The 20,992-nt window shown below is 38.9% G+C and overlaps 1 long non-coding RNA gene and 1 pseudogene across 1 annotated transcript in view; both read right to left on the reverse strand.

Annotated features, from left to right (window-relative positions):
* The window catches only part of LOC145723532 (uncharacterized), a 129,610-nt gene that overhangs the window by 25,052 nt on the left and 83,566 nt on the right, over positions 1-20,992 (reverse strand). The gene's annotated exons all lie outside the window — the stretch shown is intronic.
* LOC145723531 (ATP synthase F(0) complex subunit f, mitochondrial pseudogene) lies at positions 11,464-16,184 on the reverse strand (annotated as a pseudogene).

Raw genomic sequence — 20,992 nt, forward strand, 5'->3', positions numbered from 1 at the left:
GTCTGTGAACGTGACCCTCTTTGCCCAGCATCTAGCCCAAACCGGATATAGGCAAGTTCTTAGATATGTTTTCTGCAGAGGATCTCTTTTATCATTCATCTTCAAATACTGACCCGACCTGAAGGGACACCCACAAAGCTGGGACAACTTAAGCATCGAAATGAACAGCTGACTGTAATGGAATGAAATACCTTGAATATCTAAATATCCATGAGTCCATCACAATACTCAAAAAGAGCAAGCAAGCAAACAAAATCCCCACTTATTATCAGTGGGGTTGGCCAATATACCAACTCCTTACTCTGAAAATTGGTAAAGAACTGGGGCACCTGGGTGGCTCAGTCATTTAAGCATCAGACTCTTGATTTTGGCTAGGGTTCTGATCTCAGGGTTGTGAGATCAAGCCCCACACTGGGTCCTGTGTTGGGTGTGGAGCCTGTTTGGGATTCTCTCTTTCCACCTCTCCCTCTGCCCCTACATCTGCTCTCTAAGGAAAAAAAAAAGCAAGGAAGGAAGGAAGGAAGGAAAAGAAAAGAAAGGAAAAGAAAAGAAAAGAAAAAAGAAAAGAAAAAAAGAAAAGAAAAGAAAAGAGAGAAAGGAAGAAAGAAAAAGAAAATTGGTAAAGAACTGTTTCAGAATAACCATTAAGCCCCAGTTCATGAAGTAAGATCTTCTTTATGGATGAATACTGGGTAATAAATATAGAAGAAATGATAAAATTAGAAAATCACCATTTTTGCAATCCATAAAAGAATAACAGATTTAAACAAGGGTCATCTATGCATATTAGGGGAAAGCTTAATAGGGAATTAGATTTAGCTGGTGTCAAAGTATGACCTCCCCCAACCAGATTTCTCACCAGTCACAAGGAGAAACCATGTTGGGCATCAGGCTATGTGATATAAACCTGAGATCAGTCTCAGCACTACAAAATTAGGACAGCCAGACATTAAATACTCTTTATGAGATTCATATAAAGTACATAGCACCACCTATAAAATATTCTCATCAAAAATATTTCATCCAAATCTAGCCAAGCCTTTAGATACTACTTCCAAGTTACAGGAAAGAGAGGAGGTAGAAAAACAAGATAAATGACATCACAAGAGGAAAAAAAAAATCAAGCAATTCAAGAATGTGATATATTCTACAGGACAACTGGTATTGTATCCTCAATAAATCAATGTCATGAAAATGGAGAGGAAACAAAGAGATGGATCCAAACATAGATAATCCACAAGAATTAAAATTATGGAATTCTATCATTTTCTGGAAGCTGACTTTCTTTCTAGAACAGTGCCTAGGGCAAGAACTAGGCCATACTGAGCACTCAATACACATTTGTTAAATGAAAGAATGAATAGTAAGTGAATGAATAGATGAGATCAAAGAGGCTCAGAGGGCTAAGTGCTGTGCTCAATGGCAGGCAGCTGTTCGGTGGTAAAGCTAGGACTAAAATTTGATCTACTGATTCCTAACCTTGAGTTTCTTCCATAAGTCTCTAGTTTTGCTTTTTCCTGTATAATTTAGTTCTAGATTTAAGAAGCCATAAGAGACATAACAACCAAAAGTAATGTGTGGTTCCTGCTTGGATCTTGGTTTGAACAAAGCAGCTGTAAAAGACATTTTGAGGACAACTGAGAAAACAGGGACTGGCTAATAGGTGACATTGAGGCATCTCTGACAATTCCGTCAGGTGAGAGAGAGAACAGTATTGTGGTTACACAGGAAGTGGTCTGTCCTTATTTTCTAGAGAACTAAAAATTTTAGAGGTAAAAGTTATGACATTGGTAATTTTCTTTAAAATACTCAGCACAGGGCACCTGGGTGGCTTAGTTGGTTAAGCATCTGCCTTTGGCTCAGGTCATGATCCCAGGGTCCTGGGATAGAGTCCCACATCTGGTTCCTTGCTCAGCGGGGAGCGTGCTTCTTTGTCTGCCTGCCACTCCCCCTGCTTGTGCTTGCACTCTCTGACAAATAAATAAATAAAATCTTTTTTAAAAAATTAAAAAAATAAAATACTCAGCACAGGGGCACCTGGCTGGCTCACGCAACTCTTGATCTCCAGGTTGTGAGTTTGAGCGCCACTTTGGGTATAGAGATTACTCAAAAAAAATTTTTTTTTAAGATTTTATCTATTTATTTGACAGAGAGAAACAGTGAGAGAGGGAACACACGCAGGGGGCGTGGGAGAGGGAGAAGCAGGCTTCCCACGGAGCAGGGAGCCCGATGGCGGAGCTCGATTCCAGGACCCTGGGATCATGACCCGAGCCGAAGGCAGACACTTAATGACAGCTACCCAGGCACCCCTCAAAAAATTTTTTTAAATTAAGAAAAAATACTCCAGCACAAAGAATTTGGTGGACTACTTATGGTAACATGTTGATAATTATTAAATCTGGGAAATGGGTACATGTGTATTTATTAGGCTATTCTTTCTTTGTTTAAAAAATGTTCATAATAGGGGCACCTGGGTGGCTCAGTCAGTTAAGCTTCTGACTCTTGATCTCAGTCTCAGGTCTTGATTTCAGGGTCATAAGTGCAAGCCCTGCTTTGGGCTCCACACTGGGCATGGAGCCTACTTTTTAAAAAAATCTTATTTATTTTGCAGAGAAAGTGTGTGTGTGTGTGCGTGTGCGTGCGTGTGCATGTGCGCACACACACACACACAAGCAGGGAGAATCAGCAGATCAAATATTGATCAGCATAAAAACAATACAACAGTTCTCTCAAGATTTTAAAACTGGCATTGCATCAACGTGTTGATCTAGGATGCACAACCTCCAGAGCAGAGAAAGCAAACTGGTAACCCATGGGAGGGACGGAGACGGGAAGGGAGAGAATCTCAAGCAGACTCCCTGCTAAACGTGCAGCCCAGTGCAGGGCTTGATCCCACAACCCTGAGATCACCACCCAAGCTGAAATCAAGAGTCTGAAGCTCAAATAACTGAACCACCCAGGTGCCCCACGTGAAGCCTACTTTAAAAAAAATGTTCATAATAACAACATTGATAACTAGATAGGAGACAGAAAGAGAGAAGGAAAGACAGCATGATGGACAGAGAGACAGAGACCCCAGCCAGCAAAAACCTGGAATTCTTTCATTTCTCAATGTTCCTACCGAGTAAGCATAATATAAAAGAACATTTTCTAATACAGCTCCTTTTTTAAGAACCTTAACATTAATATTGACTTAATTCTTGGTAATATTCATTAAAATCTTCAAGTCACATGCTTTTGCACAGCCCGTTGTGTTGAATAAATAGCTCAGAAACCACTCAAGTGTCCCAAAACATTTAGAATGTGTTTCTCAAACAGTGGTGCAGGAAATATTATTTCTAATGATGTTCCGTTAAAAAAAAACAACACAGGGGGAGGATGCCAAGGACAAGTGAGCTGGGCTAGAGCAGCCTTTAGCTTTCTGCTGATGATAAATCTGAGAAGCATCTGGCCCTTAGTTAAAGCATTTTGCATCACATTTAAATAGTAATTCTAAGAGGGTGCCACAGAGAGGGCTAGTAACTTGGTTTCTGCTTAATACTTTGCTGACCCCAAATAATTCAGCTCTTTTACAACATGATGGGTTGGGGTGGACAGAGAGCACTTCTTTCTTCCCAACGCATCTACCCTGTGTACATGGCCGAAGGAGAAGTGTCTGTCTGTGGTGACAGCAAACACATCCCTCCTGCTTAGTGCTGGGGTATCTCCCTAAACTGTGAGAAGAAATCACACTTTTGAGCCTGCGAAAGCATATAGGAGACTATTGGTTCATAGTTGCATGATTTTATGGCACTAAACTGTACATGAGCAGAGCAAAACAAAACAGGGAAACTGTAGAATGAGCACTGTGTTTAGAATTGGCAGACCTGGGTTTTAGTCTGTTTTGCCTACAACTGGTTACGTGTAACCAACACAAGACTTTGCCTTATCTCATCTATTAAATATCTATCCATCTTCTCATTCCCAAGTATTTTTTGAGTGCCCAATATATCCCAAATACTACACTGGGAAGACATGTCTGCTTCCAGACACTGAGAGAATTCCAAAAGCAGTATATTCCCCATGAATGATCTTTGCCAGTTTCCATAATCCCCTTCCCCTCCTTTTGTACAAGTAATTGAGAATAACTATAGATACTTTTGAGAATGGCAGATCTCAGCTAAACCATAAGGAAACTTCTGGGTATATATAAATGATCAATACAACAGTTCTCTCAAGATTTTAAAACTGGCATTGCATCAACGTGTTGATCTAGGATGCACAACCTCCAGAGTAGAGAAAGCAAACTGGTAACCCATGGCCAGTCCAGCTCACTACTGTGCTCTCTGTAACTTGCATAATGCATCTGTTCAGTTTTTCTTCTTATAACAGGGAAATATTTCTCTATACCATTGTCTTTACCAAAAGTGGAAAAATCATAGAGGAGATTAGGAGCAACAGATGTTTTCAGGAAAATGGTACTGAGCATACACTGGGCTCTAACCTCTGTTTTTAAGGTTTTTTGTTTTTTTTTTTTTTTTTAATATATATCTATCTGACCTCTACAGCCACTGAGTCTGTGATACTTTACTCTAGACTAAAGGACAAGTTTGTCTGTACCGTGACTCTCAAAAAAAAAAAAAAAAAGTTGTTCCCTAATGCGAGGAGTTAGGGGAAAACGGAAAAAAGGGGAACAAGCAGAGGCTGCCCTCTTTCTGTAACTTCCCAGCCATCCCACAGAAAGACCAAACTCACACTCAGCACTGAGACACACTGGGGATTATCAGGCTCAATCCTTTTATTTAATATATGAAGAAATCAAGCCTCAGAGAAGTCAAGAGCTTGACCCAAGCCAGACAGCCAACCTAATCAGGCTGAACCCTTGTGTTTTTTCCTTTTAAGATGCCTCCACCTCAAGTGAAAAGTGAAACTACAACTTCTGTTAAATCATGCTTTTATCATCTCCAAACACCACAACTTTTTACACACCGTTTCCACTCCAAGCTGATTATCTAAGTGAAATCTCTCATTCTATCCTGGCAGCAGGAGCCCAGAGAAATGAGCCCCGAGAGTAGGCCCATTACCATCGCGCTTTGCAAAGCTTCTCCAGTTTGCTAAGAAGCACTTCAGAGCCCCAAGTTCATCTCTCTAGTGTCACAAGAGAGCAGCTGCTCTTGCAGGAATGTCACAAATGCAAAACAAAGGAACTCAGGTTGGGTAGTAGAGGTTGGTGTTTAGAACATGGACTTCAGAGCCAACCCAGGCCTGGTGGAACTTTTCTCTTGACTCAGTCTCCTCTTCTGAAACACCAAGAGAACTACAGCACCTATTTCAGATTGTTGTTGTTGGGATAAAATGAGATAATAAATAAGAGAATGCCTGGCGTAAGTGTCAAAAAGACATTAGTTACCATAGTTATAGCTAGACAAATGAATGTATTATGTGCTTGGACTGCTTTTTATTGTTTTTGTTTTGGAAATCAAATACTGTAATCTCTTTCCATGAGTGGTTTAGAAATTGAAGTTCCAACAAGTTTTCAACAAAGATTATAATGAAAGGAGCAAATTTCCTGACATAAAGCTTTTTTTTTTTTTTTAGTCTTAATGGGACCTCAAACCAAGTTCAACCTTAGTTAGGAACCTTGGCAAGGCTATTATTCTGTTCTCCCCCTAGTATGCCATACTGCATTTGCTTATCAATGTTGTATTCCTTCTCTGCTTTAATCAACCAGCATGGGCACTGTGAGAAAAATGTAGCAATCACCTCCTTCCCCAACAGGTATACTAACTGCATCATTTCCGTAACAAACTCATCCCTGATCAGCATGAGCCCTTTGCCACTAGTCCCTTCTATAGCAGCTCTCCCCTCTGATGGGTCCATGTCTGGAAGTTTAGAGCATAATAGTCCCCGAATGTTGGGGAGGTGGTATAAACTAGGCAGGGGATGTTGAGGAGTCTGGAAGCACTTGGTGTTTGAATAGGAAAGCAAAGCCATCTAATCTGAGCATGTTTACAGTATGGTAGTGTTGTGAACCATCTTCAAAACATCAAACAGGAGAAACAACCCAACTGCAGCTCACAGAGTTTAGCCCCATGCTTTAACTCTGGCATATAGTTACCATGTCACTAAGAGTTTGAATTCATCTTTATTAATCTATAAATTCATGCGGAATGTATTTTTTCTTGCTGTCCTCCAAAATACTGAGCTCCTATCAACTACAGCTGAAGTTGGTTCTCTGCTTGAGGGTATTGCAATTTCTCTGCTTTTGAAAACTAAAGAGAAAGGAAGGGGGAAAAGCCTAAGTGACACATTCCTGTGCAACTATGCAAAAATGCTCCTCAACCCCAGCAGTCCCCAAGCAACCACATAAGCAGTTCCTTGTATAGCACTGCAGTAGAGGCCTGTTATTAGTCCCTATGGTTAACAAACGCTCCTGAGAGGGATTGTGCACTCTGGGTTATTAGGATGAATAATCTCCTCAAATGATTTTTTAGGAGACTTGGCTTCATAGAAGACCTAAGGTTTATTCTAAAAGTCACTCATTGCTGAATGTTAGAAAAAAGAAACAATTTGCAAAAGACTGATAATCAACAGTGTGACATCAGTATGATCTCAAATTAATTATATATATCCCTATATATATAAATTTATATACCACAAAATACAGCTGTATTTCCTGGGTAGTGAGATAATAGCTAATTTTTATTTCACTTTCTTTTACAAATCTGTATTTGCTATTTCTGTCTACAATAAATATGTATCGTATTCACTGTTTAAAAAGAAGGACCAAATCAACTAAAGAAAAATAAACAAAATGAAGCATTCTGGGGGTCACAAGAAGGGGGAAGTTGGGCTAATATGAGCAGAATAACTGTTCCTTTCATTGATGGCCTGCTAATGTCCCCTTCTCTTAGCTGGCCTGTCAAGGAAAACCCCATTAGGATTCAGGGGCCTGATGTGCTCAGTATATTTATATATTACACTTAACATGTCTGCCATGTTATAGATTTCATACTCTCACCCTCCTACATTTACAAACTCCAAATCTATGCCTACCACATTTGCTCTTTTCTCTGGCAAAGAGAATTCCCACAAGAAGTAGAAACACTAAATTTTTAACAGTTAATTCTTTATAATTAGGAATAGAGACATATTCTCATTAGTGCTTTGCTTGTGAAATTCTCTGAGTTCTGTGATCTTTCCTGGAGCCACACTTTCAGATTCTTTTTCAAGGCAGTGGCAGCCAATGTGCTCCACCAACTGGCAAAGGAGTGAGAAGAGAAACCCACCAGAATGTCAAGCTCTAGTTGGTTAGTGAAAAAGAGTAAGCAATAAGGAAGGTAGGAGAGCACAGAGTCTCATAAAAATTTGGAAAGGTTTCTTTTTTTATTTTTTTAAACTACCATTTATTCTTATTTTATTTTTGTTTATTTTATTTTATTTCTTTTAAGTAATCTTTACACCAACATGGGGCTCAAACTCACAACCCAAAGATCAAGAGTCACATGCTCTACCAACTGAGCCAGCCAGGTGCCCCTGGAAAGTAGGTTTTCAATAGTACTTTATATATTTGCTCAAATTCTACTGATGTTTTAGGCCTTGGCTTAAATGTCACTTCTGCAAGAATGGCCTCCCCAATTCCTCAGATTAGTTAGCCCCCCACTTACCCTATCACTGCACTTTGTTTTTATCATTGTGGCATCCATCTCTGTTATAATCAAATAATTATATGTGCAAATGTTTGTGTAACTATCTGTGTTTCCCAAAAGACTATGTCTTTGGAGGCAATGCCCTCAGCACCTAGTTCTGTGGCTAGAACACAGTCACGTATTTATTGAACAACTGAATAAATAAATGAATGAGTGAATAAATGAACAAAATATTTTTCCAGCTCTTTTCTGTAACCTCTTTCTGCTTTCTGGCATTCAACTTCATATTAATTGCTTACCAACCTCATGATAATATAAATTAAAAATATGTATTGTGCACCTGCTAGTTATTATTGGATATAAATGGTACTTCACATTTTTTCAGTGCTTTTCAAACGCTAAGGTGAGGTGGTTGTGGTTGTTGCTTTCATACAAGATCTGAGGGACAAGAGGCTCAGTAAATGATTTGCCCAACCAAGGTCACAAAGATTTAGAACCACAACTGCAGATGCTTCTCACAGTACTCACTTACCATCTGGAACACACAGGTCCTTTGCTCCCTTGAGCACCAGCCCCCACTCTGAAGTCTTTCCTCTGTAGAACTTCTGTTCTTGGGCTCCCTTTATTTTAGAGATTCATAGCTAGTAGATGTGATCAACAATGTTTAAACTTATTCCAGATAAAATTTGTATTTTAACAGAGACCCTTGAGATGATTATAGGTGATGTAAGAATCTTTTTTTTTTTTTAATATTTATTTATTTATTTATTTGACAGAGAAAGAGACAGCGAGAGCAGGAACACAAGCAGGGGGAGTGGGAGAGGGAGAAGCAGGCTTCATGCCGAGCAGGGAGCCCGATGTGGGACTCGATCCCAGGACCCTGGGATCATGACCTGAGCCGAAGGCAGACGCTTAATGACTGAGCCACCCAGGCGCCCAATGTAAGAACCTTTTAACAGTTACAAATTTAATGTGAATTAGAAAAAATTTGTAAATAGACACCAAATCCTTAATTTCACAGATACTATTGCTTTGGATAATGCTAAGCATAAAGAGAAGTCAATTTAAAGGAAAATGTCAAATAAATAGAAGAAAAAGTAATTCATAGATCGGGCAAATATTGGGAAGGCAGTATATAAATATCTGAGTTTAGGAAACACACTTTTAATTCTAAGGACTGAAGAACTAGGGACATAATAGATACTTGGTAAGTGTCCATTCAACCATTTATTTAGCAAAAAAATTGTTGAGCTCCTACTATATATCTTAAATGCTAGAGAAACAATGGTGAGCAAGACAGCTAGCACCCCTTTCACCAAGTCACAGCCATTCACATAAAGGAACAGAAAAAGGACAGATGAATGGATGGATGGATGAAGGAAGGTATATTCAAATAGAGCAATTTTGATGAAATATTAGGGCTAGAAAAGAAAGATTTTGAGCTGGGCAGTCTCTACAAAGTCCTCAAATCACCACCCAATTATATTTCCCATGGAGCAAAGCATATAGACCATTAGGTTTTACTTAGTTTCTTTTGGAGTTTCAACAGAGATAAAATTTTCTTATCTATGTATTTTCTCCTAGCAATATCTGGGTCCATTTGTTAGATAATTTGACTGCCACATCATCTGGACATATTAGCCACACAAATGTCCCAGAAAGCCAAAGATGTCATGAATGACCACAAATGACCCTTTATAGTCTGGATTCTAGGCCCTGGAAACTTTGAGGGTTGTGGGAGTGGGAACCCAAAAAAGTCTGGATGATTTCCTGTCATGCTGAAGGAGGAAAACAACATAAACAAGCATATACTCTAGAAACCTTATAAATATTTCTAACATAGACATTTGATTGACTATTAAAAGGAAAGCAAGTATGTAGACATGCATATGTGAGAAGAAAGCACAACACAGCTCTCACATGTGATTCTGGATGTTAGCTCAAGTTTCTAAGTTTCAACCTTGGCTACTTCATGGAAAATCCATCCTGCCTTTTCAGTAAGTGTTTTCCCCAGTTTACCATTGCTTCTTGATGAAGATGGATGGATCTGCATCTGGCATTCTAATTAGATTAGAGAATAATGACCAGTAAGATCTTGGGGAGGAGAGGATATTTATTACTCACATTACTTCCACCCTAAGTGTTCAGAAGTAAACTGTCTAATTCCCCCAGAATTCACTTACCACACTCAGAAAACACAAGTGGAAAACAAGGAGAACTTCCACACTTTGGCCCTGTTACAATGGGTCATGGTATGAGCCCTTAGATATTTCCAACCATGTCCCTTAACTCTCTACCCAGAGGATAATGTTATCCGTAGGAAAAGGGGATAGTTGTAGTTGCTATCATGTATTACAAGGTGACATGTGCTGGACATTTTTAATTCTCCAAATAAATCTTGTGAGGTAGATGGAATTAGTCCTCTCATACAGGAGCAAACAGAAAATCCAGAAATTAACTTGCACAAAGTCATACAGTTGATATATTATGGAATAAGAATTTGAACTCAAGTCTGGCTCTAAACCCATGTTCCTAATTGCTCTGTTGCCTTCCAAATGACCACACTTCCTAATTAGTCCACACAATACCCAGCAACTATAGCTGAAACATCACAGTACCTAGAAACAATCTGCAAGTGACAAGTGATAACAGTAACTTCATTCATTTCAGGGCCAAGGCCCGAACTAACTAGTAGCTGGACTGTGATCACTAAAGGTGGGGGACTAGAGTCCTAGCACAAGAGGTGGAGGCCTCCTCCTTTGCACATGTATACACATCTCCTCAGCACAGGCCCTCAGGTTCTAGTAGGCTGTGCTGCCCTTGGGGATGAAGCAGATGCCCCTGCCATTCTGAGAGTTAAACTGGCCAATGGATTGGCTTCCTTCCATTTCATCATCCCGTTTCACTGTTCAGTTTTGGGGACAGGAGAAAGAGGTAGCTTTGGTGAGATGGAAAGAGAATTGGCCACACGGTGACTGAACCATTTCTTAGAAGGAGAACTTTGGGCAAATCACTAAATAGCACAACCTTCAGTTTCCTCATCTGTAAAACAGGACTGACGCAGTGTGCCTAGCTCAAAGGTAGGATCAGATGTGACTATGCATGAGATGCACAGTACAGGACAAATTGGCAGAGAGAACAGAGAAAGAAGAAAATTAACATTGATTTGACCCTTTTGACATGCTAACCTCCTATATACCATGTCTATACACTTGTATACGTGGCTTCATTTATTGGTCACAGCACTTTGTCCAGGTAGATATTGTAACCCCCCTTTTGAGATGAGAAAACAGGACACAGCAAAGTTAACTAACCCAATCATGGTCCACAGCTAGTTTGTAACAGATTTGGATTTGAATTAAGATGAGTTTGACTTGATTTCCAGAGTCCCACACTGTCTCTCAGTGTAAGTACTGGAGACACTGTTTTATAAAGTAATGAGCTTTCTCTCAGTGGAGATAATAAAATAGAGACGATTGGGTGCAAAGCTGAGACAGATTAGCCTGTCAGTGCCCTCAAACTCTAGAATTTGTAACTCTATAGGTCTAACTTTCATCTATTCATCAATTCATTCATATATATTATTAAACACATATTATTAACTACTATGTGCCAGAGCTGCTCTGGGTTCCAAAGCAATAAACAAAACCATCAATAAGAAAATAAAGAAAAATCATTTCAGGAAGCAAAACTGCTCTGAAGTCAACTGAACACGGTCACATGATAATGAGTTCCTGGGAGACTGGGGGGGTTATGGGGAGAGGCTCCTTTAGATGGGGGGTCAAGGAAGGCTCTGTGTGAAGGGGTATCTGAACTACGGTCTGAAGATGAGAAAGAATCAGCCATGTGGAAACAGCAGGGAAGAGCACTCCAAGCAGAGAGAACAATAAATGCAAAGGTTTGGAGGCAGGAACAAATTTGCAAATTAGGGGAACAGAAAGAGGGAGACTAGTGTGGTTGGCCTGCGCTGAGCACAGGGGAGAAGGGAAACACACCAGGAGCTAGAAGAGACAGGCAGTAGCTTGGCCACCTGGGGCCACAAGGTCTGAATTTTATTCTAGTTGTCCTGGGAATCTCTCAAAAGAATCAAAATAAAGGCCTTGCATTTGCTCCCCACCCCAGATGAGTCCTACAAATTCCCTGCAAGTCAGCATTTGCATTTTTCCATAGAATGGAGGAGCAGCACAATGAATTACCTAGGTCTTCAAGGATTGTGACTGTATCTGACATAGATCTATCCATTCACATGTGGACAAGAAAGTAAATTCTCTCTGCCAGGCACTAGCCAGCATCACTGAGAGACATCCAGGCTGCATATGAGAAGTTTCCTTTTTTGCCGCAGGCCAAAAAAGTATTTGCCTGCAAGATTATTGATCCTGGGCCGTCCCTGTGCCCTGGCAGAGGTTGGCACTCACAAGTACCCAAGCCCATGATGACACCCTGGTGAATTTTCATTTGCATACAAGCATATCATCACCTCCTCCAAACCTTTCTCCCCTTAGCAGAAGAGACATCAAAAACTCGTAGTTGTGGTATAAACTGGATTTGGACTCAGATGAGAAGTTAGAATTCTACACTTTGCATGAAGGGAGTTAACTAAACTCACTGAGCTCAGTTTATCTACAGAACAGTGGTAGAAAAACAAATCCCACACAAGTGTTGTAGGATAAAAAACAATGATGACAATTGTGAAAGTACCCTACATAGTGTCTACCATGTATTACATGTTCAAAGATGTATATTTTAAAAAACTGGAACAGCTAAACCTTGCCGCATAAACCTAGGATCAGATAAGAAACACCATTTGGGAACTTCTGTAGGCTACTGCATCCTGTATCTATGCAACATGAGAAAGGGAGAATGAGAACAAATCCAAATTCAAAACATTACTTCAAAATACAAATATCTTCAGTATCAAGAAAATGCAAAATTTAAATATTACAATCAGCTAAACCTGAGAGATAGAAAAATGAATAATAAATGCAGGTAGAAATTTACAGTTCTATTTTATGCATACAAGGGGAATAATTAACTAATCTCAAAATATGTAAATGAGGGCTTAGAAGCATTTTCAAAACACCACATCCAATTCCAGTTACATATGCGGAATTTGCTACATTATAATAATTAGTTTTTTTTTTACAAAAGATTTATTTATTTTGAATAGAAGTATTAAATATTATACTAATTACTAGTTATTTTACTTTGTACCCAGGGAAAAGAAATGAATATTCATTAGCTCCTTAAGCTACTGATCCTGCACCGACTAGACAGATTTCAACATCACCATGAAGCTGTGGGTGGGTGGAAAATGCTCCCTGTAAAACCAGGCTCTTGCTACAAATCACAGCCCAATGTATTCAGCTAATGTGTACATGCTAGAATCCCCAAGTGAATCCTGCTAACATTGTAAGCCTAGAGTCCCCAGCTGAGTAGCCAATGAATAAGAATAACTGTTAAATTGAGAATAAATGTTAAATTGATCATAAAACAACAGAATTTTTCTGTCTACACAATCCAGTGATCTTGAACAATTCCTAAAATACTAAACACGGTTTCATACAATAAAACTAACATTGACATCTGTCCAAAACATGCCTATTTCATTCCAAAAGAATATTTCAACATACATATTTCAACCATTTTCCAACTTGGCTTTTGATCCTACTTTAAGGAAAATATCCATTCCAAAGGACCAAGGTTGAGATTTTAATTTATGAGGTATTTTTGCTATAGCTCAATAGGCAAACACTTTTTTTTTCTGGTGAAAGGGAAAACCAGGCAATAGATTTCTCAAGACACTAGTCTGGTTAACTTTTTTTTTTTTTTTTTTTCATGTACCAGTCATCTTTTATCGGGTGGTAGTTCTCAATTCAAATACAAAAGGATTCAGGGGTGTCAGGCAAAGGTCACGTTCAGGAATGCAGAGTGTGCCCTTCACACTGGGCCCACTTCAGTGGTACTTGCACAGTCACTCATGTTTCAGTTCCTTGTAAGAAAGGCAGTAGTTGAAAAGCACGTAAACTGCCAGCACCATAGAAATCTCAGCGATGCTCCCTTTTTTACACTGACATACTTGTGATAACAGTAGTAACCTTTTTGAAATGCTCCAGCAATGCCTTTAGGGGTGAAATCCCACATCAGTATCCAGTTTAGCAGCAATCCTAGTTTGACATCCATGACCTGCTTCTCCTTCACTGGTACAACTGATGTCATCTTGGAGTCGGGTGTCTGCGATGAGTCTGGTTAACTTTTAATTCTTGCTCAGTTTAAGGGACCTCTGTGTTGGAGTTCTCATGTGGCTTGATTTTTATTTTTTGGTTTGTTAAGCTTTGTGAACCAATTTATTGCTTGAGTAACTCCCTACCACAGAGGAGGGGAGGGGCTGTGGCTCTGGGGGAAATGGGTCTTGCAGAAGGGGCCTCTCGTTTCCCTCTTGGTCTTGTCTGTGATGCTGACCTACAGCCCCAGTGGGGCACACTGGGCAGATTGTTAATTACACCAGATTGGGCTAGGAAAGGGTGACTAGATCAGAGTGCACACAAAAATGTTGTCTATATGGAAAACAACCCTGGGTCGTGCCTCCATGTGGGCAGAATATCAGGATGGGGTTGGAAGTATGTAAATCATAATAGCTTGACCTTGTTAGCTTCTGAGAAAGTAAAAACTCCTCACCATCTAACACAGAGTACAAGAGGGGGTGTGGGGGTGTGTCTCTACAGGAAGTTTCACATTTCTGGGTGTTAGGACAGAAGAGGAATCATTCAACAAGTATTTATTGAGTAACAAGCATGTGCTGTACTCTCTTGCTACTTCAAGTGTGATTCCTGGACAAGCCACATCCACATAACTTGGGAGCTTCTTAGAAATGCAAGTTCAAGGGTCTACCCCAGACCTACTCAATCAGCATCCTAAGGTGATTCTTACATTAGTTTGAGAAATGCCGCTAGACACCACGTTAGGTGATCTACTACTCTCTACCACTGATGTCCATTTAACACATTATAAAAATAAAAGTCCAGGGCGCCTGGGTGGTTCAGTTGGTTAAGCAACTGCCTTGGGCTCAGGTCATGATCCTGGAGTCCCGGGATCGAGTCCCGCATCGGGCTCCCTGCTCAGCAGGGGGTCTGCTTCTCCCTCTGACCCTCTTCCCTCTCGTGCTCTCTGTCTCTCATTCTCTCTCTCTCAAATAAATAAATAAAATCTTTAAATAAATAAATAAATAAATAAAAGTCCAGGTCACACATCTGCCAAAACTTGCTTATGTCACAACTTAAGATATAATTCTCACTACACTAGAAGCATGGCATAAGTATTTACAGTGATATGAAGTAGGCAAGGGCCTTTTATAAAGATCTCATATGCAAGCCAAGAAAGAGCCTCACTTCAAGGCAAACAAGGATGCCTCAACCTACCTGATACAGGTAGACCAACAAAGCTCCCATTTCTACATTCAGGTTGGAAAAGTTTCCCATATAGAAACTCTAGACACTAGGAAGACCTAGGAAATAGAGGCTGGTCTCATCTGGTTTCCATCTGGCAATGAGAGAGGGCTAGAAGGAAAATTACCCAATTCATTTAGCCAGCTAATTTATTTAGGTCTTTCACTAGTCCATAGCCCTTGCGTGGGAGAAATCACATGAGGTAGATAAACATCAGGGAGAGATGTCTCCACTGATTTCATTGAACAGTTGTGTTACATTTTATCTTCATTTTCTGCTCTAATAGATGCTGGTAATACTTCTTGACAGGTTGTGTAGAGTCACAGATTTTCTAAAGCCAAATGGAAGTGACTTTAAAAATATTGTAGAAATTAATGACCCATGAGAGTTTTCTATGGACTTATATCTACTCTCCCTGGAGCTTCCTCCATGTCAATCTTTATCAACTTGCCTATTTCCCAGCATCTTACTTTTACATTTTCCTTTTAATTTTTAATTACAAAAGCATTGTATAAATTCATGTTTTAGGAAAAAAATCAATACAAAAATATTATAGTAGAAAAGTGAAAAATCTCCTTTACTCTCCAACCCAAGAGTAATTACTGTTAACAGTGGAATGCATTTTTCCAGACCTTATTCAAATATACATTGCATATGCATATAACTAAATGTAGTAGTTTTGCATACTTGGACCATACTATACAACTTTTTTTTTTGCTTATTTGCTTTTTTCCACTTTATTTTGGAGATGGTTCTCTCTCTCACCATATATTATATACCTACAATTTCTTTTCTTTTTTTAATATACATATAATTTCTAAAGAGTTGCATAATGTCCCATAAACCATATTTTTTGATTAATCATTCCTCTATTGATAAAGATTTGTTTAGTTCCAATGAGTTTTTAAACAATTATAACAAATTTTCCAGATATAAGAGCAATATATGAAAATCAAGAGCTTTCCATATATTACCAATAACTAATCAGAATATATAATTATTAAAAAGCCCGTTCACAGTAATAGAAAAGAAGTGTGCAAGGACAACATGAAAAAAAAATCTATAAAATGTATTGAGAGGTATAAAAACCAGAATAGTAGAGACATACCTTGTTTGTTTTAGATGAGAAGATACAATGTTATAAACATATCAATTATCTCAACAATTATCTTTACAAAAATCAATGCAATCCCAAACAAATGGCAGCGGGATAGTTCATACAACTTGACAAACTGGACATAAAGTTATTCTGGAACAGTAAGTGTGAAAGAGAGCCAAGTAAATTTGGGGAGGAGTAAAAAGACACAGTTAAAACTCCTTCAGTTTTGGTGAGTGGATTTGCTTTAACTGTAATATTACCACGTTTTGCCCAGTGCCAGCAGAATAACCATGTTTTTGAAGTGGAGGCCCAAGAGAGAGCAAGAGAGAGAGAGATTGAGAGACAGAGACAGAGAGGGAAAGAGGAGGGGGAGAGAGAGACAGAGAGAGAAAATGTATCAAAGTACAATTTAAGATAAATATGCAAATCAAATTTCCAGAACATTACCACTAAAAAAACAACCAGTAGAGTCAGTATTTCTTTGTGACCAATTGCCAAGTATAGTCAAAGTTTAGGAGTTTTTGAAAAGAACATAGGTTCTCTATTTGTTGGCTAAAAAATAACACATATGGCAGCACCTGGGTGGCTCAGTGGGTCAAGTGTCTGGCTCTTGATTTCAGCTCAGGTCATGATCTCAGGATCGGGAGACAGAGCGCTGTGTCAGGCTCTGCGGTGTGAAGTCTTGAGATTTTCTCTCTTCCTCCCCCTTTGCCCCTCCCCCCTCAAAAAAGCCCACATATATCCATGCTCAAGTTTGTTATTTCATGAGAAGAATATACATTTTTTGAATCTACATGGTATGTTGATTCCTAAGGATGTGAGCACTTGAGTCTTTCTTCAGTTTATTTTTTTATAGCTATGATTAATTCCCCCCCCTTTTTAAAGATTTTATTTATTTGACAGAGAGAGACACAGCGAGAGAGGGAACACAAGCAGAGGGAGTGGGTGAGGGAGAAGCAAGCTTCCCGCTGAGCAGGGAGCCCGATGCGTGGCTCGATCCCAGGACCCCGGGATCATGACCTGAGCCAAAGGGAGATGCTTAATGACTGAGCCACCCAGGCGCCCCTAATTCCCCCCTTTTTTCCTCACTCTGTCTTCATCATCTCTGTTGTAATTATTGTTTTTCCTCCTCCTTTCCTCTTCTCTCTCTCCCTCTCTCAGTAAATTATAGCTTTTTTTAGGGGGGAGGGGCAGAGGTAGAGGCAGAGAATCTTTTTTTTTTTAAAGATTAATTAATTAATTAATTAATTTGACAGAGAGATTGACAGCGAGAGCAGGAACATAAGCAGGGGGAATGGGAGAGGGAGAAGCAGGCTTCCTGCCGAGCAGGGAGCCCGATGCGGGACTCGATCCCAGGACGCTGGGATCATGACCTCAGCCGAAGGCAGACGCTTAATGACTGAGCCACCCAGGTGCCCGAGGCAGAGAATCTTAAGCAGGCTCCACACCCAGCCCAATGCGGGGCTCAATCTCATGACCCTGAGATCATGACCCAAGCAAAAATCAAGAGTCGGATGCTTAACTGACTGACCCACCCAGGCGCCCCTCAGTAAATTTTGTGAAGCAAATCCCAGACATCATGTCATTTTAGCACTACTTACTTTAGTATGCATCTCTATAGAAAATATGACATTCTCTTACATAACCATATCATTTTTATACACATGAGTAAATGTAAAATTTTCTTGATATCATCTAAGACTTAGGCATGTGTAGATTTCTCCAGTTTTTAAAAATGTTTTTGCATTTGGTTTTATGGGATCCACAAAACCATTTTTTCTCTTTTTAAATAAAGTCTCAATCTAGAATTGTCTCTCCTCTCTTGTCTTTATTATTTTTTTCAGGTAACTGACTTGTGAAGAAACCAAGTGTATTGTACTACAGAAGATTCAACATTTTGGACTTATCTATTTCCCTGTCATGCCAATTGATTGTTCAATTCAATTTATCCCTCATATTCCCTCCAAATGGAAGTTAACTTTAAAGGTGTGATTAGATTCAGGTTCAATTCTTTGGCAAGAATAGTTTATAGTCATAACCTGTACTTCATAACTGTATCATATGAAGAGGCATGCACAGCCTGATGCTAAGACTGATCAGTGAGGTTAGGGCTTCCTTTACTGTAAAGTTTCCAACAAAATTTTATCTAATGGTTTTATCATCCAATGATTTTATCCATTGATGATTAGTGCCCAAATCTATTATTCATTAGAGGTTAAAAATGCTGAGTTTCTATTATTTCTTATACTTTCACTATGTGGAATTTTTCTGTAACAAAAACCTTTCACTCATTCCCTAAGGCTATTTGATTACCCCAATATACTGTTCATACATAAAAGACAAGATAAATGTTTAATCTTTGCATATGATTGACACCTTTTAAAGTAAGAAGCTATTGTCCTAATTACCTTCAATGATGTCTCCTAGGGTGTTTTTGTTTGTTGGCTTTCTCCTTTTTTGTTGTTATCATTATGGAATCTATGTAATCAATCAGTGTTTTTCATTTAGTAGAAAGCATTACTATTTTTGATGCCAAAATCTTCCCATCCTTAGCCAAGGAAGCTCCTTCATGTTTGCTCCTGTATCCCTTTGACAGAACCCATTAGTCTTTTTTTTTTTAAGACTTATTTATTTATTTATGTATTTAAGACACACACACACACACACACACACACAGCATGAGCAGGAGGGGCAGAGGGAGAAAATCTTCAGCAGACTCCACGCTCAGCCTGGAACCTGAAACAGGGATCAATCTCACAACCCTGAGATCATGACCTGAGCTGAAACCAAGAGTCGGTCGCTTACTGACCGAGCCACCCAGGCGCCTTGACCCATTAGTCTTTAATAACTCCCTTCCTTTTAGGCATAAGACATTTGAGAGACATGTTATAAATTTCCTATCCCATACCTGTAATTAATCATTCCTCCAAGGAGTCCTGATTCCTTATGGTATTTAGAAACCACAATTTGAGAGTAAGAGGTTTGTTGTGATTGGGATTAGTAGCTTTTTCATACTTTTTCAATTAACAAAGCTAGGAAAATTTGATTTTTAAAAAAGGAAACAAAATATTGAATTTATACTGATATTTTAAATGTAATGTTATAAGATTTTATGTATGGCTATCATTAAAAAGACAGGAAATATCAAGTGTTGGCCAGGGTGTGGAGAAAAGGGAAGACTTCTGCACTACTGAAGGAAACATAAATTGGTGCAGCCACTATGAAAAATAGTAGGAAGGTTCCTCAAAAAATTAAAAAGAGAACTACCAAATGACCCAATAATTCCACTTATAGGTATATATCCAAAGGAAAGGACATCAATATCTCAAAGAGATATTTGCACCCCCTTGTTTACTGCAGCATTATTTACAACAGCCAAGACATGCGAACAACCTTAAGTGTCCATTGACAGATGAATGGATAAAGGAAATGTGATTATGTATATACAATGGAATATTATTCAACCATAAAGAAGAAAAAATACTACCATTTTTCAACAACATGGATGGACTTTGACGGTGGGTCTTTTACTAAATGAAATAAGTCAGACAGAAAAACAAATGCTGTCTTATATGTGGAATCTAAAAAAACTGAACTCATTCATACAGAGAACAGATTGGTGGTTGCCAGAGGTGGGAAGAGGGTGGGGGAAATGGGTAAAAGTAGTCAAAAGGTAAAAACTTCTACTTATAAGATAAATAAGTTCTGGAGATATAATGCATAGCATGGTGACTATTGTTAAAAATAAATAGTGTATTGTATATTTGAAAGATGCTAAGAGAATGGATCTTAAAAGTTCTCATCTCAAGAAGAAAAACCTTGTAACCATGTGAGGTGATGGATGCTAACTAACCTTACTGTGGTAAGTGTATGTGTGTGTGTAATCATTTTGTATACCTTAAACTAACACAATGTTATTTGTCAATTATTTCTCAATTATATCTCAATAAAACTGGGAAAAAAGATTTTTATGTAACTTTTTTGATGTTTTACAATTATTTCTTGAGTTTTCTTATACAAAAAATCTGGGTTTCTAACAACATTAACATACTTAGGTACATTATTCTAGTATTTCTCTGATGACATATGATGTGGAGTATCTTTCCATATGCTTATTTGCCATCTGTATATCTTCTTTGCTGAGGTGTCTATTAAGGTCTTTGGCCCAGTTTTTTTTTTATATGCATTTTTTTCCCCCACAGATACAGGTCTGTGATTCATCAGTCTTACACAATTCACAGCACTCACCATAGTCCATACCCTCCCCAATGTCTATCACCCAGCCACCCCATCCCTCCCACCCCCCTCCACTCCAGCAACCATCAGTTTGTTTCCTGAGATTAAGAGTCTCTTACGGTTTGTCTCCCTCTCTGGTTTCATCTTGTTTCATTTTTCCCTCCCTTCCCCTATGATCCTCTGTCTTGTTTCTCAAATGCCTCGTATCAGTGAGATCATATGATACTTGCCTTTCTCTGATTGACTTATTTTGCTTAGCATCATACCCTCTAGTTCCATCCACATTGTTGCAAATGGCAAGATTTCATTTTTTGATGGCTGCATAATATTCCATTGTGTGTATACATATGTGTGTGTGTGTATATATATATTCCATTGTTTATATATATATACACATTACATCTTTTTTTTATTATGTTGTTAATCACCATACATTACATCATTAGTTTTTGATGTAGTGTTCCATGATTCATTATTTGCATATAACACCCAGTGCTCCACGCAGAACGTGCCCTCTTTAATACCCATCACCAGGCTAACCCATCCCCCCACCCCCTCCCCTCTAGAACCCTCAGTTTGTTTTTCAG

This window comes from Leptonychotes weddellii, chromosome 9 (genome assembly GCF_054177405.1).
Source record: "Leptonychotes weddellii isolate Sample4059 chromosome 9, ASM5417740v2, whole genome shotgun sequence".
Lineage (NCBI taxonomy): Eukaryota > Metazoa > Chordata > Mammalia > Carnivora > Phocidae > Leptonychotes > Leptonychotes weddellii.